Here is a 15,530-nt window from a genome sequence, read left to right on the forward strand (position 1 = left end):
AGCATCAACGATGTCCTAGTCCAGGCAAGGGAAACTTAGATAAAGTCGCTCAAGGACTTGTTCAGTTGAGTTTGGAGTATCTACAGGGATGAAGACTCACCAGCCTCTCCTAACTACCTGTTCCTCACTCTTTCTTTTCCTGCTGATGTTCCCCTAGAAGCTCATCTGATTGCTCCTCATGTCCCTCACCAGCACCTGAGGTCTGGCTTCCCCAATTTCATCCAAGCAGGCCAGAACAAGGAGGTTCTATACTATTCCCAAGTAACCCTCCCAGCCTCTTCATTTTCTGACTGTTCATGCTGCCCTTCTGCTGTGCCTACATGACTTTCCACATGGCGAGCTGGGAAGTCATGGGCACTGGGGAGGCTGTACTCAGCAAGCAGTTTGCTCTTCTCGGCCCCTTTGCTGTCTTGATTTTCAGGGGACACATTTCAGTTTGAGCTGTCAAAAAAATTGATGTAGATGTTGGGTTTAGATTTTTCAGGTCATCCTTCTTATTCCTCACCCTTCCATTTTCACATTCCCAAATCTTTTTTAGCAAGATATAGCAGTGTCATCTGAAGGATATCAAAATGTTATATTTCCATAAGGGTTTTTTTTAGCATGATTTTTCATTTGTACGTGAGTAAATGTACTACAGATTTTTTTATTTTTTTAGTGTTTGTTTAGAAGTTGCCAAGTATTTTGACTTTTTTTTTTTTTTTTTTTTTTTTAAGCCAGAGCTTTGGAACAGTCACCTACAGTTCTCTAACAGTCAACAGTTCTCTGACAGCTTAAGCAGAATAGTCACTATATTTTCCAGTTTTATGATCTGTTTTTATCCAACAAAGATATATTGATGTATTTACAATTGTCATAGAAGCTATTGGACTAGTTCTAAGAACAGTAAATGCTAATGCTGCTGCCTGGAAATTATCATTTTTTTAATTATAAAGAAATAATTCAGCAAAATTACTTAATTTTCTTAGTAATAAAGAGAGTGGTAAACTATGAATTACTGTTGTCATAGTTACACTGTATTTTGATATAGTAGTTGTGTGCATCTAAACAGTAATAAAATAATTTGCTCAATGAGCAATTACAATGAATATCTTGAAATAAAAGTACAGAACTCCTGACTCCATTTTAAGTGCAGTAAGTAGAGAATATTGCTGTGTATTTTAAGAATTTCCTGTGTCTGCAATGCTGATTACACTGAAGTGGGAATGAATGACAAGGTGCCATACAGCAGACTTTATTTATAGTAGCTTTATAATTGATCTAAAGAGAGATGATAGGTTTTGATACCCATGACCTTTAATAGAAAAATCTCTGAAGAAAAGTTTCCAATTTCACCTCCAGAGTTATTCCCAGTGAAAGTCCTTTGTATTTTAGGCTTTGTGAGGCAATTAAAATAATTATCCATTCTTGGTTGGTTTCTTTTTTTCTGAACTATTCCAGTCTCTTCGGTATTCAGCTGACAAATCAGAAAAATTATTCAGGGGATCTCTGAAATCCTCAAAGCTAGACATTTGCCTGTTTCTGCTTTTAACAATGTCTTAAGTGCAGTGTGTTTGGGGGTTTGCATGTTTGCTTTTCTCCACTTGACCCATGGCAGCCCAGTTGTAGAGGATGTGATTTGCGTGTGTGTTCTGAATTCTCCTCTTCCACTTCTCTACCAGTTGCGCCATTTTTCTGAAGGAAATGGAGCAGAAAAGTGCCATAGAAGATGATTATCATGCTTGACTTTAAACTGGTCTCCCACAGCTCACTTTGTGGTACAGGGAGGAAAAGAGGGAAACAGAAATGCTTGGTCACCATTCTGAAATATATTTAGGTCTGACTAGCTCATCCTTAAAGATGAAAAATCTAGGTATTAAAAAAACACACAAAACCAATGAATAATCTTTAAGGAAGACATTCTGGAGTGAAAAACAAATAGAAAAAATAGTTTAGAGAAGGTACAGGAAAGAATATGCATAAAATGATGGGATCAATTGAATATTTCAGAAAATATCATGGTCACTGATATAGTACCTGAACAGTGGGATAGAAACTTTAAAAATAAATGCATTTAACACTGATGAAAGAAAAACTTATTTGAAATGTGCTCAGTTAACTAGTAGAATTCATTGCTATAAGACACTATTGAGTAAAACGCTGGAAACTCTCCTCACACATATTATTTCTCTATAACTAAACAGGACTGTATAAAAGATTCTGGCACTTACTAAGCAATAATTTCCCTAGGCTGCTTATTTGGAAACCATCTCTTGGGGTTTTTATTCCTCAATATTGGCAACTGTGAAGGCAGGAGGTAGGAACTACTTGCGTTATAGTATGATTGGAAATGATTGTTCCAGTGCCTTCATATGCCACATTTGGTCTCTATATCCTTTCTGTCACAGGAAACCATCTCACACCCAGAGCAAGAAACGTAAATTCACTTGGCTGTCCCATATCTCTAAGGGAACTGATGCATGAGTGGACTAGAGAAAGGAAAGAGAGAAAAACTCCAAAGACCTACAGATCATCTTGCTGGCAGGGTGAGTAAATGTCCTGGCATCTCAGTCTTGCCTTGTCAGGTATACAAGTGATCCTGCTTTAAGCATTGCCTCAGGAATTTTCTCTCCAGTAATTTTTGAGAAAAAGATGACAAAAATGTCTCCTGTTTCCAGGTATATGACACTGAGGCCCCACATGTTTTCAGAAGTACTAAGCCAAACACCTCCTATATTTTCAGTTTAAGCCTTGAACATGGATTTAATAGAACAGGCAGTTCTGTGTCATGGGGGTTTTTATGCATGTTGTGCTGTTAATGTCCTTTTCAAACCGGGTGGATGAAACAGAAAAATCTAACTATTACTGAATCAGTCAAACATCCTCATGATTCAAAAAGAGATCCAAAAGAGGAAAGAAAGGAAGAAAACTCCTTTTCCCAGTGCTGACTGTTCTTCGACAGCTACAGATCTGGACCCAGGCTCCCTGCTTTCCCCAGGCAATTTTTTCTTGCTTACAAAACACAGTGGAAAAAAGTACTTAGCTGAGAAGCAAATGTGGAGTTGACTTATGTGATAGTCAGAAGCTAACAGTATGATCCCCTTTTCTTTCTGGGTTTCCTTGTTCCAAAAAGTGGTAGAGGCAGAGACCACAGCAGAGTCTGGAGCATTTCCTCCGGTTGAGGAAATGAGCAGTGAACCAGGAGGTCTGTCAAGTACCAAAAATCCAGTCCAACCGATTCAAGAGTGCTGTGTACAGAGCATGACTTATTTTTCAAAAAGATGATCCAAATCAAAACAGATGACTAACATAGCAGAAAATCCAAATAAAGCCTGAAGATTACCTCAGAGTCCTCCATCTGGTGGTTTGTGTCTCTACAAAAGACATAATAAAAATGTTGCCCTCCTCCACTGGGATGACTGAAACTCCCTCTGAGTGCATGCTTCTCCAGTGTATTTGGTCCTGCCCATTTCTTCACCCTAAACACTGGAAAGGCCCCTTCTCCTTCTGTCTTCTGTGCCAGGGCAAAAAACATGAGATGAATGAGTAGAGCAAACCCATCTTCCCTGCAACCCAGGCCCAGTGGACACTTTTTTTTAAAAAAAAAAAAGTAGAGCAGCTGAATTATGGTTTTAGCTGTGTGACAGCCCACCCCAGCTAGGAACCTTAGGGCAATTTGCCAGAGCCTGCAACATGATAGAACAAAACGAAGGGTACTCCGGAGGACAAGTACTTTCCTGCCAACAGCTCTCTGATATGCAACGGAATATCTAGCAGTATAATAGTGCCGTTACAATTGCTATTAGATAATGTGTTTAGTATGATATTAGGCTGTTTTTCTTAGCATACAACCAATGTTTCGACTTTGATGAAAGTCTGCTTTTTCCTATTGCACGTTCTTTGAGGGGATCTGTGTAAACACTAAGGCTGTCTAGACTTTGCATTACTCTCCAGTTAGAAGAAGGGCAATTTTGCTACTTTTGATTTTTGTTTTGGTTTGTTTTTTTTAGTTTTCAGTAAGTACTGCTCTGAGTGTGCTGAAAGATTATGCTGGTGCACAGAATTTTTATAGAAATCAGGTTATGTACTTGGCCACTCTGAACCCAACAGCAACAGCAGCAACAACCCTGATCTCTGTTGCGGGACTCTGGAACCCATAGCAAAAGGTGTTCAGGGGCTGAGGAGTCACTTTTCTGCTCCAGCAGCTGCTTCTTGCCTCCTTGTGGAAAAGGCAGTGGAGCAGATACAGCCTCTGGGCACAGGTTTGTCCATACTTCATAAATAACACAGTGTCTTCTTCAACAATGTAATTACACTCTCTTGCTTTAATACAGTAGTGTACTTTCTGAACCACCACTTATTTCGCCCTTAGTTCTACCTTGTTTTATATACTATCTGTGAAAGGGAGATGGGCTTGACATGCATTGACACAGTGATGCCATTAAGTGAGGGCCAGTATGACTGAGAACAATAAAGGTGTTCAGTAAAGGTGCCAACATAGTTGAAGATTAAAGTTAATATTATTTTTATTCTTAAAATCATTTCTATGTATAATGCTGTTGCAATTTACATATAAAATAAAATCGTCCTCAAACTCAAATCTTATTGAAGCTTCATGAACATTACTACAGGGAAAATAAGAAGTTGGTAAATGATTAAATGTATAATTAAAGGTTTCACATTTAATCCTGTCACTGCAGTGATTTATGGTTTCCATTATTTTGTCTAAGTAATGCACTTCTTTTTTTCTAGTGTTTCTTCTTTCCCTCATTGTCGTTAGTGTCTGTAATCTTATGGTAAGGAAATTTATCACAAGGACAACATTTTTGTTCTCAGCTGCAAGGTACAGAGGAGAATTAAATCAAAATATAGAAGATGCAATACACTTTCCACTGCAGTTGGTGGGAGAATTGTGAAGTGTTTATAATGTTGGGCCAGAAATGCTTTATGTGTAAGAACAAAGGGCGGGATGTACTCTCTGTGCTTCTCTGCTGTCATATTTAGGGCTGAAACAGGTGTCTTTGGTAGCCAGTCCCAGGAAGGCTCAATAAAGACATAGAGCTGGGACACACAATCTCCCTCTGTAGTGCATGCCAGAATTGGGTGGAAACGTGCAAACGCAGCAGAAACCGCCCTGAAATAGCCCATAGCAAAGGCTGAGCAGAGCCCAGTGCCTGGAGGCTGCAGAGTCCGGGCTCTTCCCTGGAGGTAGGTCCCCACAGCAGGGTTTTTTAAAAGGACTTTTCAGGCTTCGTGGTTGACACTGCAGCCTGACAGATATGTGGGATCTCACTGCTTGTGTGAAACCAAGGGCTCTTCCCTTCCTTACCAAACTGCTCAGCCACTGGGCGGTGCTATCCTCTCACAAGGCTTGCTGCCAGCTGCATGAAATTTGCAACTTTGCTCTGGCAGGGCTCTAGTGGGACTAGTGGACCACTCCCCACTCCTGTTTTTGGACCAGTTTATAGTTCTGCTGGAAAGGTGGTGTCCACACCACCTCAGGGTGGGGAGAGCTTGGAAACGAGATCCCTCACATTTCAGTGAGTGCTCCAGCTGTATGCTTGTGTACTACAGGAGACTACCTCTTCCACCTGCACCCTGGAAAACAAGGGCATTTTCCGAGGAGTGCAAATCTGCCTGTGCCTGTTAGGTGTACAATGAGCAGATATGAGATTCTGGGGTTTAGTCATTGTTTCAGGGTTGCAGGGGCTCCTGAATTTGAGATGAGCACCTTGTTGCTGAGGTGGAGTTGTTTGTGGGACTTTAGAAAAATGAGCTTCAGCAGCCACTGCACAAGCATTTTCTGGTGACAGTTTTCATATTCAGATGCGTAAATTTGTATGTGGTCCAAACTTCCTCTTGACCAAGAGCCCACTTAAAGAAATAAGATTTCTTCTCCTACCAACATACGATACTAAGATTCTTCTCTTAGAGTCATTTCACACAAGAACTGTTGTTCTTTTCCAGACTATTTGCAGGATGGAATAGCATGGGGTTTATTTCTGGTTGGGAGTTTGGATTAACACCCATGTTAACTTCACCTAGAGCTGTTAACCTGAGCAGAAAAAAATAAGTTGTCTTCACTATTTTAACCTAAATATGGTTTCTAGGTGTACTTATTGACAGTTCATGGCAATGTTTAATACAGCTTAATTGTGTTCTGTTGAAGGTATTGTAATTTACATTCTCCATACTAAAGCATGATGTTATTGTGTCTCTTCTTATGCTTTCTCTCACTGAAAATATCAGGGCGGTTTTGTTTTAATCTTCTGCAACAATTACAGTAGAAACTTCTGAGAAGAGATCTTTACAGAATTGTAGCAGAATAAAAGACTATAAAAGTGAGTTTTCTTGAGAAATGATTATGTAGAAAAGGACTTCTGTTTCGTCTTTCTTTAGTATGTCTCTGCCTTTTGGGCAAGTTTTTCATTACCCTAATATTTTTCAACTATTGTTTCTTTTTTGTTGTTGTTTCTTTCTTTCTTTGTTTTTGTGTGGTTTGTTTTGTTTTGTTTTGTTTTGTTTTTCTGGTACAGTGCTTTAAGTTAGGTAACCAACAAGAACATGCTGTTCCAGGAATTTATAAGAAGTCATAACTCCGGTACTCCTTTTTTTAATATTTTTTGAGGATGATATTGCTGCTTTTTGATCAAATGTGTGTTTGCTTTAGGGAAGGACTTATTCACATGAAACTTGTGATTTGTCCTTGAGTCATAATAGCTAGTTTAAGATCTAGCTAGTTTCAGATCTAGCAATCCGCATGAGAAGTTCCTGTTATTCTACTGACGTTTATTTGGCAGCCTGGAATAATAATTAAATATGTGCAACAAATCCAGGCCTACAGCAGCATTGTATTGTACCCTATTATTCACCTCTTGCTATTGTTGAAAGTCTCTTGGTGTAACTCATTTCACAGATACAAAAAATAAGTGTCGTTTCAGCTACCCTTTAGGATGGTTGAGGTTTCTAGTCTTGCACTGGGAAGCGCAGGTGTAGGTCACTTCACAGCAAGGTGGATGGTCCCAGTGATTTCAGTGGGCTTCCTTGAGTGAGTAGAGTCAGAGTTTAAAGATTGCAGCATTTGCCTTCCTCGTGAGAAGCTTCCCAAAGAGCATTGCTATACCCTGCCATCCATAATATTTAGCCTTGTATGTGCTTAGAAGTGAATAATTTGTATTTTGGAACTGTCATATACACACTTATTTTGACAATGCGCTGGTGGGGTTTTTTTCATTTATCAGACAAATGCCTTCTTTTCACAGTACACTGAACAGCTTTTACTTCTTCTGAGCCATAGAAACCTAGCATGTTAATTCATTTGAACTTGAGGATTACTGCCCTTTTAATGTTTATGATCAAAAGTGTTAGCAAGGCCCTTGGGACAAACTCTTTGCTGGAATGAAATGGCATGGGTTATTTGAAGTCAACTGGTTGAGCAGAGAGGAATTTGGCCTCTGGTCCGTATGCCAATGGACTATACTGGAGTTTTTACTTACACTACTGGCATATAAAAGAGTACAAGTTTTCAGGTGGAGTATGTTTTCTGTCATCTGCCCAACTCAGTATTGGTTGGACTTTCTAGATGCCATAGATGCTAGGTGTTACATATGCCATATTTAAATTTAAATGATAGAACAGATATTTTCATGGACTGAGAAATCATGTGCAAAGTTTGAGGCCTGTAGTGTAGGATTCAAAAATTACAGTCAAGATCACTGAAAATGCAAGTTCAAGACAGAAACTTTGCTGCTCAGATGGGAGTCCTGTTGAGGTAGAAAAGGTCCTTTTTTAATATCTCATAATATATCTTTTTTGCCTTTTTAGCATGCAACTGTTATGTGACATTACAGCAGTTTCTTCAGAAAGCATGGGCAAAAACTGCTTTCTATAGATCACAAGGAAGAGTAGGAAATGGTGCTTGTTTCCTAAAATTCATATATTCCGTTACGCATTGCTGTATAGCAGGGGCAAGCAGCTAGGAAGAGTTGATTCAATGAGAAGTTTATGCAGAGAAGAGTTAGCATTGTGATGTGAATTTTTGTGTGAATTTTTATTGCTTACTTGCTTTCAGGCTAAACTTTTCCAGCACAAGAAGCTCAAGCCACAAGAGGCCTCGGGACCTGCATGACGACAGTTTTTCTGAGAGCGGATTATCACTTTTTTGATCACTGAGTTCTTTAGGAACTTTTATAGGCATCACATAAAGCTTCTGGCTGAAGCAGTGCATCCACAATTTGACTTGGTAAGCAGAGACGTGCAGAGAGCTGGGCTGCTGCCCAACACCTCTGACATGGCATCAGGCAGGCCTCGTCCCCAGGTGAAATACCCACAGCTGGTTTCTGCCATTTCAAACACAACATTGCACAAAAACCAGACACTGAAGCTGTTCCTTTAATTCTCTCCTGTTCTGCTGTGCTGAACCCAGACAATATAATTCACCTGCTCCCCTCCTATGTTTGCTACAAAGGAATAAAGTGGCATTCCCAAGACCTGCCAGAGTCAGACCTGGAATTTGTGGCAGGGACCCTACTTTGTTGTAACACTGTAATGTAGCAGGATGAAGATTTGTAGCAGAATGGGATGCACTCAGAGAGAGAAATAAATGATGTTAAATTAAGATTGTGTGATATACTATAAATCCAATATAACAGAAATCCTATTAAAAATATTATAAACACTTCACAAATATTATTGGGTTAACCTAGACTGTTAGTATTCAGGAAAGCAACGCATGTGGTCTGGAACTTCCTAACCAGACCTTTTGATGTAACAAAAAGGCAACATTTCTCTTTCTAACCACCTAATCCATACAAGAAAAAAATGTCTGAGAAAAAGACTCAATTTATTTCCCACAAACCAGTAACAGCTACCTCTTCTTGCTTACCTCCCACTGCATCTGCTTTGATGAAATAATTGCACTCATTCTTGCTGAAATATTAGCATGAAATAATTAATATTTGCATTTAAAGCAATGTGTGTTTGAGCATCACAGTTAATACTATTTTAAGGTGGAAGATGTTGTTTTATTTACTGTTTCTGATAGCCCAGGGTTGTACTTAGAGCTGAAGTTTATTAAGTTGCACTTCCAAATGTAAGCAATAAAAATGTTTCTCTTTTGCAAGATATATAGTGAACTTAGGGTACCATTATTTAGCAGCTTTTAAGGATTGACAGCAAGATAGTAATTGTTCTGTGGTATTATCGGGTTTTGTAGGCTAGTCTAATACATAATCATGCTTTCTGATGGATACAAAATAAGACTGAAAAGTATAGCAGCTGTTTTAGCAATGTTTTTTCCTTTTTTCTTGATATACAGTTTTGTGGAGTGGGAGGGGGGAAGAAGGTAGAGTGAACGGAAATCCCTGGGGAATTTTTGAGGCTGAATGGAAGAATAATTCTGATGAGTTTGATAGGAGAACGACTGGATTCCTCACTTGTGTGATTGCTTCTGGCTGTTGTATTTAAGAGGCAGTAAAACTTCATCGATGGGCAGGAAAGATGATGTGGAGTAATAAAGATTGAAGGTTAATGAAAATGAAAGATATCTTAAGTAAACAAGGAAAGCTTGTGGGAAAGGCCAGAAGGTCTGGAGCAATATTCAAGTGAACAAAATAAATCTGGGAGATGAGGAGAAAAAGAATTGGTGTGATGAGATTGATAATATTTTTGTTCCCACAATCTTTGGGATTTATTCACTGTTTTGTCTTTAGGCATATGAACATACCTCCTGCCAACCTGGCTTTCAATGTATCTCACTCCACTTCCTACATTAAATTTTTCTTCGTGCTCACCAAAACTTTTTGACAAAAATACTATAAATTACAACCCAAGGTAACTTAAATGGGTTTCTGTTAAAATGGAGAGATCCTTAAGTAAGCAAATTGAACATTAAATCCATATGCACACAGCTCTCTAGCCTTTTGGCTTTCTTTTTCCTCAGGCAACTCTGGACTAGCCTGGGAGATTTTACTGACTTCAAATGCATTAAATATATTGATCTGCAGAAAGCTTTGGCGTCAGACTGTCTGTAGCCTGTGTCATGCTGTTGGAAAGGAAATACTTTTGCCTCTGTCTACAGAAGAAACAAAATGAAAAACATTATCAGGGTTTCAAATCACTGTGGAAGCTGGAGAGGCTAGGGGAACTGGCTAATAGCAGCTGTATTGCAATTAGTGGGGAAGAGCTTTGCTAAGAGCAGCAATGATTCTTTTTACCATTTCAGAAAACTTTAAACAGTGTATTTTTGGAAAAATTATTTGTTCAGAAATAACCAATATAGTCAGTATATACCTTCTCACCAGGGTCAGCAGCATTTTGGGGAGGATACTTTACTTGTCCTTTCCCATTTATAACATCATGGTCTTTCTTTATAATGAGGTTTCCTTGGGTCATTGAGATCTAGACTAGCTTCAAGCTGTGAAGGATCATATAAAGCCACTTAAATTTGCCTCCTATTTTTCTTTACTCTTTCAATAAGTTGCTTAGGTTCAGTGATTTGCCCCCATGAATCTCTTAGTGCTTAATCAGGTGAAAGGTTAATTATGCAAATACTGCTCCCCTTGCAATAATAACTCGTGCAAATTGTCATCCATCATCTTCTCATGAGAGCACTAAGTCCAAGCTCCAGATACAACAGGGATTGAATGGTTGTAGTTTTTCTGTCATAAAATTTAACTGAAAAAAAAAAAGTGAATTTGGTCACTGAAACCAATCTGGATTCACCAAAAATACTTAGAGGATATGACTGCTGTCCTGAGTCACTTCCTACTCCATTGAATAATGACTTCTGTCCCTCAGTAATGCCTGAAGAAACTCTTTCTTTAAGGACTTCCAAACACCTTTTGCTGCACTTCACGAACACATTCCCTTACAGTATCCACCATCTTAACACCACACACTACACAAAACTGTCTTGCCCCCACCAGCACCAACCCCAATTTCCTTGGACACATCACACTCCTCTCTTCCCTGCCAGACAGCACTGAGCTACTTACTGCACTTTGCCATACAGGATGTCTTCTACCACTGTTACCAGCAACCCTTGCATGTGCATCTCCCTAACATGCAGGTTTCATGAAGTCACAGGTGCCTCAAGACCCTGCCTCTTCCCTCCTGAATGTAGTGTAAAGCAGTGCAACAGGGAGTGCCAAAAGGAGTGACAGTGGCATGTCACCCCTCTCCTCAGCTAGCCACACTGGATTTCAGAATTAAGAATGCTTCTGGGTGCTGTTCACTCTTCAGAGAAAGCAGTTGGTCCAAGTTTTGGTTTGGTTTTGTATGGTTTTTTAAATGTGGCCACATGAATGTTCATCGTTTTTTTTTTTTTTCCTCCTAAAACATTTCTGTAAGTATTTCCACTTTTATGGTAGTTCACACCTCAGTGCAGACATTGCAGCTGTTTTATATGCTTTTCATTTTACTTAGGTAATATGTACTCTCATAAAGTATACAAACTTCCCTAGAAAATTTCTTTAGGGATCCATTTTTCTGAGTATTAGTGCTACCTTTGCAGGTGCTGCTGCTTTGCTTTCTTAATTCTGATATTTGATTATCCTCCCAAAGAGGAGGAGAACCTTCCTGTAAGGCCCAGGTGAAAGCTTTCTTCTCATCACAGCCAGGACTTAGCTGGTGCCTCCCAACTAGTATTAGACTTCATTTATGCTGTGGAGCTCTTCTGGTGAGATAAACCTGCCTTACAAATGCAAGTAGGATGTGTTTCCTAGATTATATCTTGTGGTTAGTTTTAAATACGTAAAATAATATCTCACTTTCTAAAGGTAGTGTTTTACTGGAGTGGTTTATTTGTGTTATCCTTCAGCTTTGAAATGCAATATCGTATGGTGTGTAAATAAGGATGCTGCTGGGGTGAATTCAAATTATATTCTGTTGTGTAACTGTATTGTATCCTCTCTGTGGTAATGAAGATAGAGGGATTGGAAGCTGTCTCCTTCTTTCTTCAGTATCAGGGTGGAGGTGATTTACTTAAAGAAAACCCTAGGGCTGTTTACTCAATCTGGGACTAGTGGCTTAGGATCAGATAAAGGCAGAGGGGGCTGAGATGTGTGTGAGGCTGGGGAAGAAGAGAAGCAATCGGAAGTTGTATCTTGAACTACATGAATGCTAGTGCTATTTGTTCTTTGATCAGTGTGACCTCTGCTATTTAGTAGAAACTTAAGTTAGGAGTATAAGATTGGAAGGCACCTCCTGAGTCTGTCTTTCCTCTTGCTATCACAACTGCTGTAGTATATAAATCCCTTTGAGAAGGCTGTTATAGTCCGTCTTCACTTTGGCAGGTCTCTTTACCCTGTTACAGGCTGGTTGTTCCCCAGCTGACTTCCTGTGAATTTAGAAGCCTTCTAATTTTTGGCTAAGGCAAGTGTGAAGCCAGTTTATTTGTATTTATTTTACAGCCAGTATTCTCCTTTATCTTAAATGACTTTGCCTCTTTGTTGCATGTAAAACTTGCTCAGGTCTTATTTTTGTGAGAGCTAATAAATAAGGCCTTTAATATGCGTCTCTTCAGGTAAGTGTGGTGAGGAGTTGGGTTTTGTTGTTATTTTGCTATTTTGATTTGGTGTTCTGTCTATTGTCCATTTTAAATTTTTCTTGTTTTAGGATATGTAAAACTATGATTTTTTTTCACCAGTTTCTACAGGATTTATGCTTCCTAATATAAACACATTTCTTGATATATCTTGGGCTCTTCTACAGAGAGAGAACTTATTGGTAGCTTGTAGGCATCTTGAGCAAGATGAATCTCCCCTAGCTTTGTACAGCTGTGTCTGAACTAGTCACCTTGGGCTATCTGTATAGTCACTAGAGAGAAACAGGTAGAGCTAGGGTGAGGTTAATCTGACCTATTTTAGGCATCTAATTTAGGATGAAAGGAATTACACCCTATATCTCTGAGAATCATGGAAGCCTAAGGTTGCTTGCATTGATGAAAATTTCTGCATTTAATCAGAATAATCCTACTTCTTCTGATTGGCAGATTAGCTCCTGGTTTATGGTGGTAATTCTTGTTACTGTCTATGAGTACCTGTACTTCTGTATATAATGGGAACACAGTAGAATATAATAGTACTGCTTCTCAGTTCTTAATGTATATCACACGACAAAGACAAAAGCTAAGACCTGCTATAGAACTGTTTGTACAAAAGTGAGCTATTTTCTACATGTTTCTGGAATAATAGACATGGAGGGCTGATTCTGCACTTAATCTTGCAAAAGTCATGGATTTTTTTGAATTCTCTCCAAGACTTGGCGGCAGAAGTTCATTGTTGACGAAGCAGGAGTCTCTCAGACAAAGGTGGCTTTTCCAGATACTTAAGGCTGTTAGATGTCAGATGGTGCAGTTGGACTCTGGCTGCTGCCAAGGAATAGGAAGGCACACAGAGGACCTCAGAGAGTGTAAACCTTTCTTGTTAATGGTTTCAGTAGAAAAACACTTATTGCCATCTGACCTACTAGTTAATATTCAAGTAATATCATCGAGGACCTAGAGAAGAAGAATTTTCAAGGTTGATTAGTGCTACACAGACGTTGAAGGAAGTACAAAAGTGTTCAAAACACTTGAAGGCCAATTTTCAGCCTCACGCTGAAGCCAAGGATCAGCTTGGGCTTGTATCGATTTAATGTTCTCAGTCAATCCCTTTTCTAAGGAGGCAACAATGTCTGTAAAGGCTTGCTGAATGACAGTTATTCAGAATTATTTGTAACAGCCTATTTGGAAATGCTTCACAGTTGTCTACGAGCCTTGTAAGCAGTATATTAGGAAATGTACTCAAAGCTAGTACAATGCTATCAAAAAGTAGCTTCTCCAACACACGTGCTGGCAGTCAGTGATGACTGTAAGAGTTAATGGGTCAACTTAAAAATGTGTGTATCCCACCACTGCCCCCCCCACACACAGAAAATGGAATTTCTCACCCAGAATGACTGGTCCTTAAACCAAGAAGTATTAGTCCTCCTGGACTGGAGGGCAGCGCAGGCTGGGGAAACACTTTCCGCTTTGCTGGGGAAGGTGGTAACGTGTTCCTTCGTTTGCAGACAGTGTCTGTTCAGAGCTGCTCGGATACAGAGAGATGAGATGGATAAGAGGAGCAAATGCAGGTGAGGCAGTCTTTGGTGGTCTGCATGGAGCAGGGTGGGGTAAACAGTTGTGTTTTGTGGTAGGTGCATCCAAAATGAATGGAGGAGCTGTTCTTGCTGTGAAATGTAAAGGGAATGAAATTCCATGGAGGATATTGAAAGTGATTTGGATTAGATATTATGCCTTGCTCACACTATCCCATGTAAATGGAAGACCCACTGATAGGTTTGTCTGCCAAGGCAGAAAATGAAGTGTATAGCTTTTGTGTGTTGTCACTTTATAGGTTTTGAAATATTGATTTCTTTACTTTCATGGCAGAGTTGCACTTTCTGAAATGATGATAACATTCATCTAGTTTACATCTGCCAATATGATAGCTGTGCATCACCTTGATGGTTTATCTATCACTTTATATCACACTTTTCACTACCATTCCATTGCCAGCTTACTTGAAGACTTGTAAACCAGCTGAAAATGATGAGAGCTCATTTTTTTGTCTCATTTGGCTGTACCTGCTGTCATGGAAGCTGTATGGATTGCCAGAGACTTTTACAGGGAAGCTGTATGGGTTGCCAGAGAGCAACTGTTTAGCCTGTTTCGTTCATTTGTAACCTAGTCTTGTGGGATTCCAGTGCTATTGGATCTTTTACCTTGGGAACAATATCTGTTTTAATTATGAGTATTGTAAGGGTTGGAGTTTCACAGGATCATAATGCTGGTGCTATCCATCTCTTCTCCAGTATCATCTGCTGTTGCAGTCTAAGGTTCACCTTAGAAGATTTAGAAGATTACCTATGGGGTTTGTCCTTGGTAATAAGGGATTGACCTTGATGCCCTTTCCAGACCTAGAATATTGTGTTTGGAACATACTGGCTTTGTTCTACTGAATTTTAAAGCATTTAATTCTTGAAGGGAAGGAAGATTTATTAGTGAAGTTATGGGGTCTAGTCTGAGAGTTGTCCTACTCATTGTGAGTCCAATTTATAATCAGTGGTTTGTGTGACACTCTCTTAAATAGCAAAGGTGAAATACTTTCCTTGCTTTATGTAGACCAAGCCTCATCAATAACCCTTTCTCCTGTGGTGTGACAAAAGGAGCTTCCTCCCCACCCCTGTAAACAAGTACAACTGATAACTTGAGCTTCTTGCTGTATTGAAATTACCAAAAATCCTACTAATCAACTAAAACTAAAAAAAAAAAAAAAAAATATCCAGACAGTATGTATCTAGAAAAGGGAATTGGATACTCAAATTTGAACTACATACTTCAGAATGTACTTGTGTAGCTACTACAGTACTGCTTCATTTCAAACTGGTAGCATTTTTAAAATTTTAAATCTTCTCCACAGGTTATGTGTAAGCATTAGTTCAGAATCATGTGTCTGTATACACATATACAAAAATACAGGTTGGATATGCAGACTTACACATCTGTAGTTACTTAAAATTCTCTTAAGACA

At 39.2% G+C, this 15,530-nt stretch overlaps 1 protein-coding gene across 12 annotated transcripts in view; it reads left to right on the forward strand.

The window, feature by feature from the left end:
* The window catches only part of LOC141946183 (poly(rC)-binding protein 3-like), a 547,598-nt gene that overhangs the window by 106,508 nt on the left and 425,560 nt on the right, over positions 1 to 15,530 (forward strand). For all 12 annotated transcript variants that reach the window (XM_074875589.1, XM_074875578.1, XM_074875568.1 and 9 more), the window contains exon 2: positions 2,388 to 2,525. The gene's annotated coding sequence lies outside the window, so the exon portion shown is untranslated. The remainder of the gene's footprint in view (positions 1 to 2,387; positions 2,526 to 15,530) is intronic.

This window comes from Strix uralensis, chromosome 1, assembly GCF_047716275.1.
Source record: "Strix uralensis isolate ZFMK-TIS-50842 chromosome 1, bStrUra1, whole genome shotgun sequence".
In the NCBI taxonomy this organism is placed as follows: Eukaryota; Metazoa; Chordata; class Aves; order Strigiformes; family Strigidae; genus Strix; species Strix uralensis.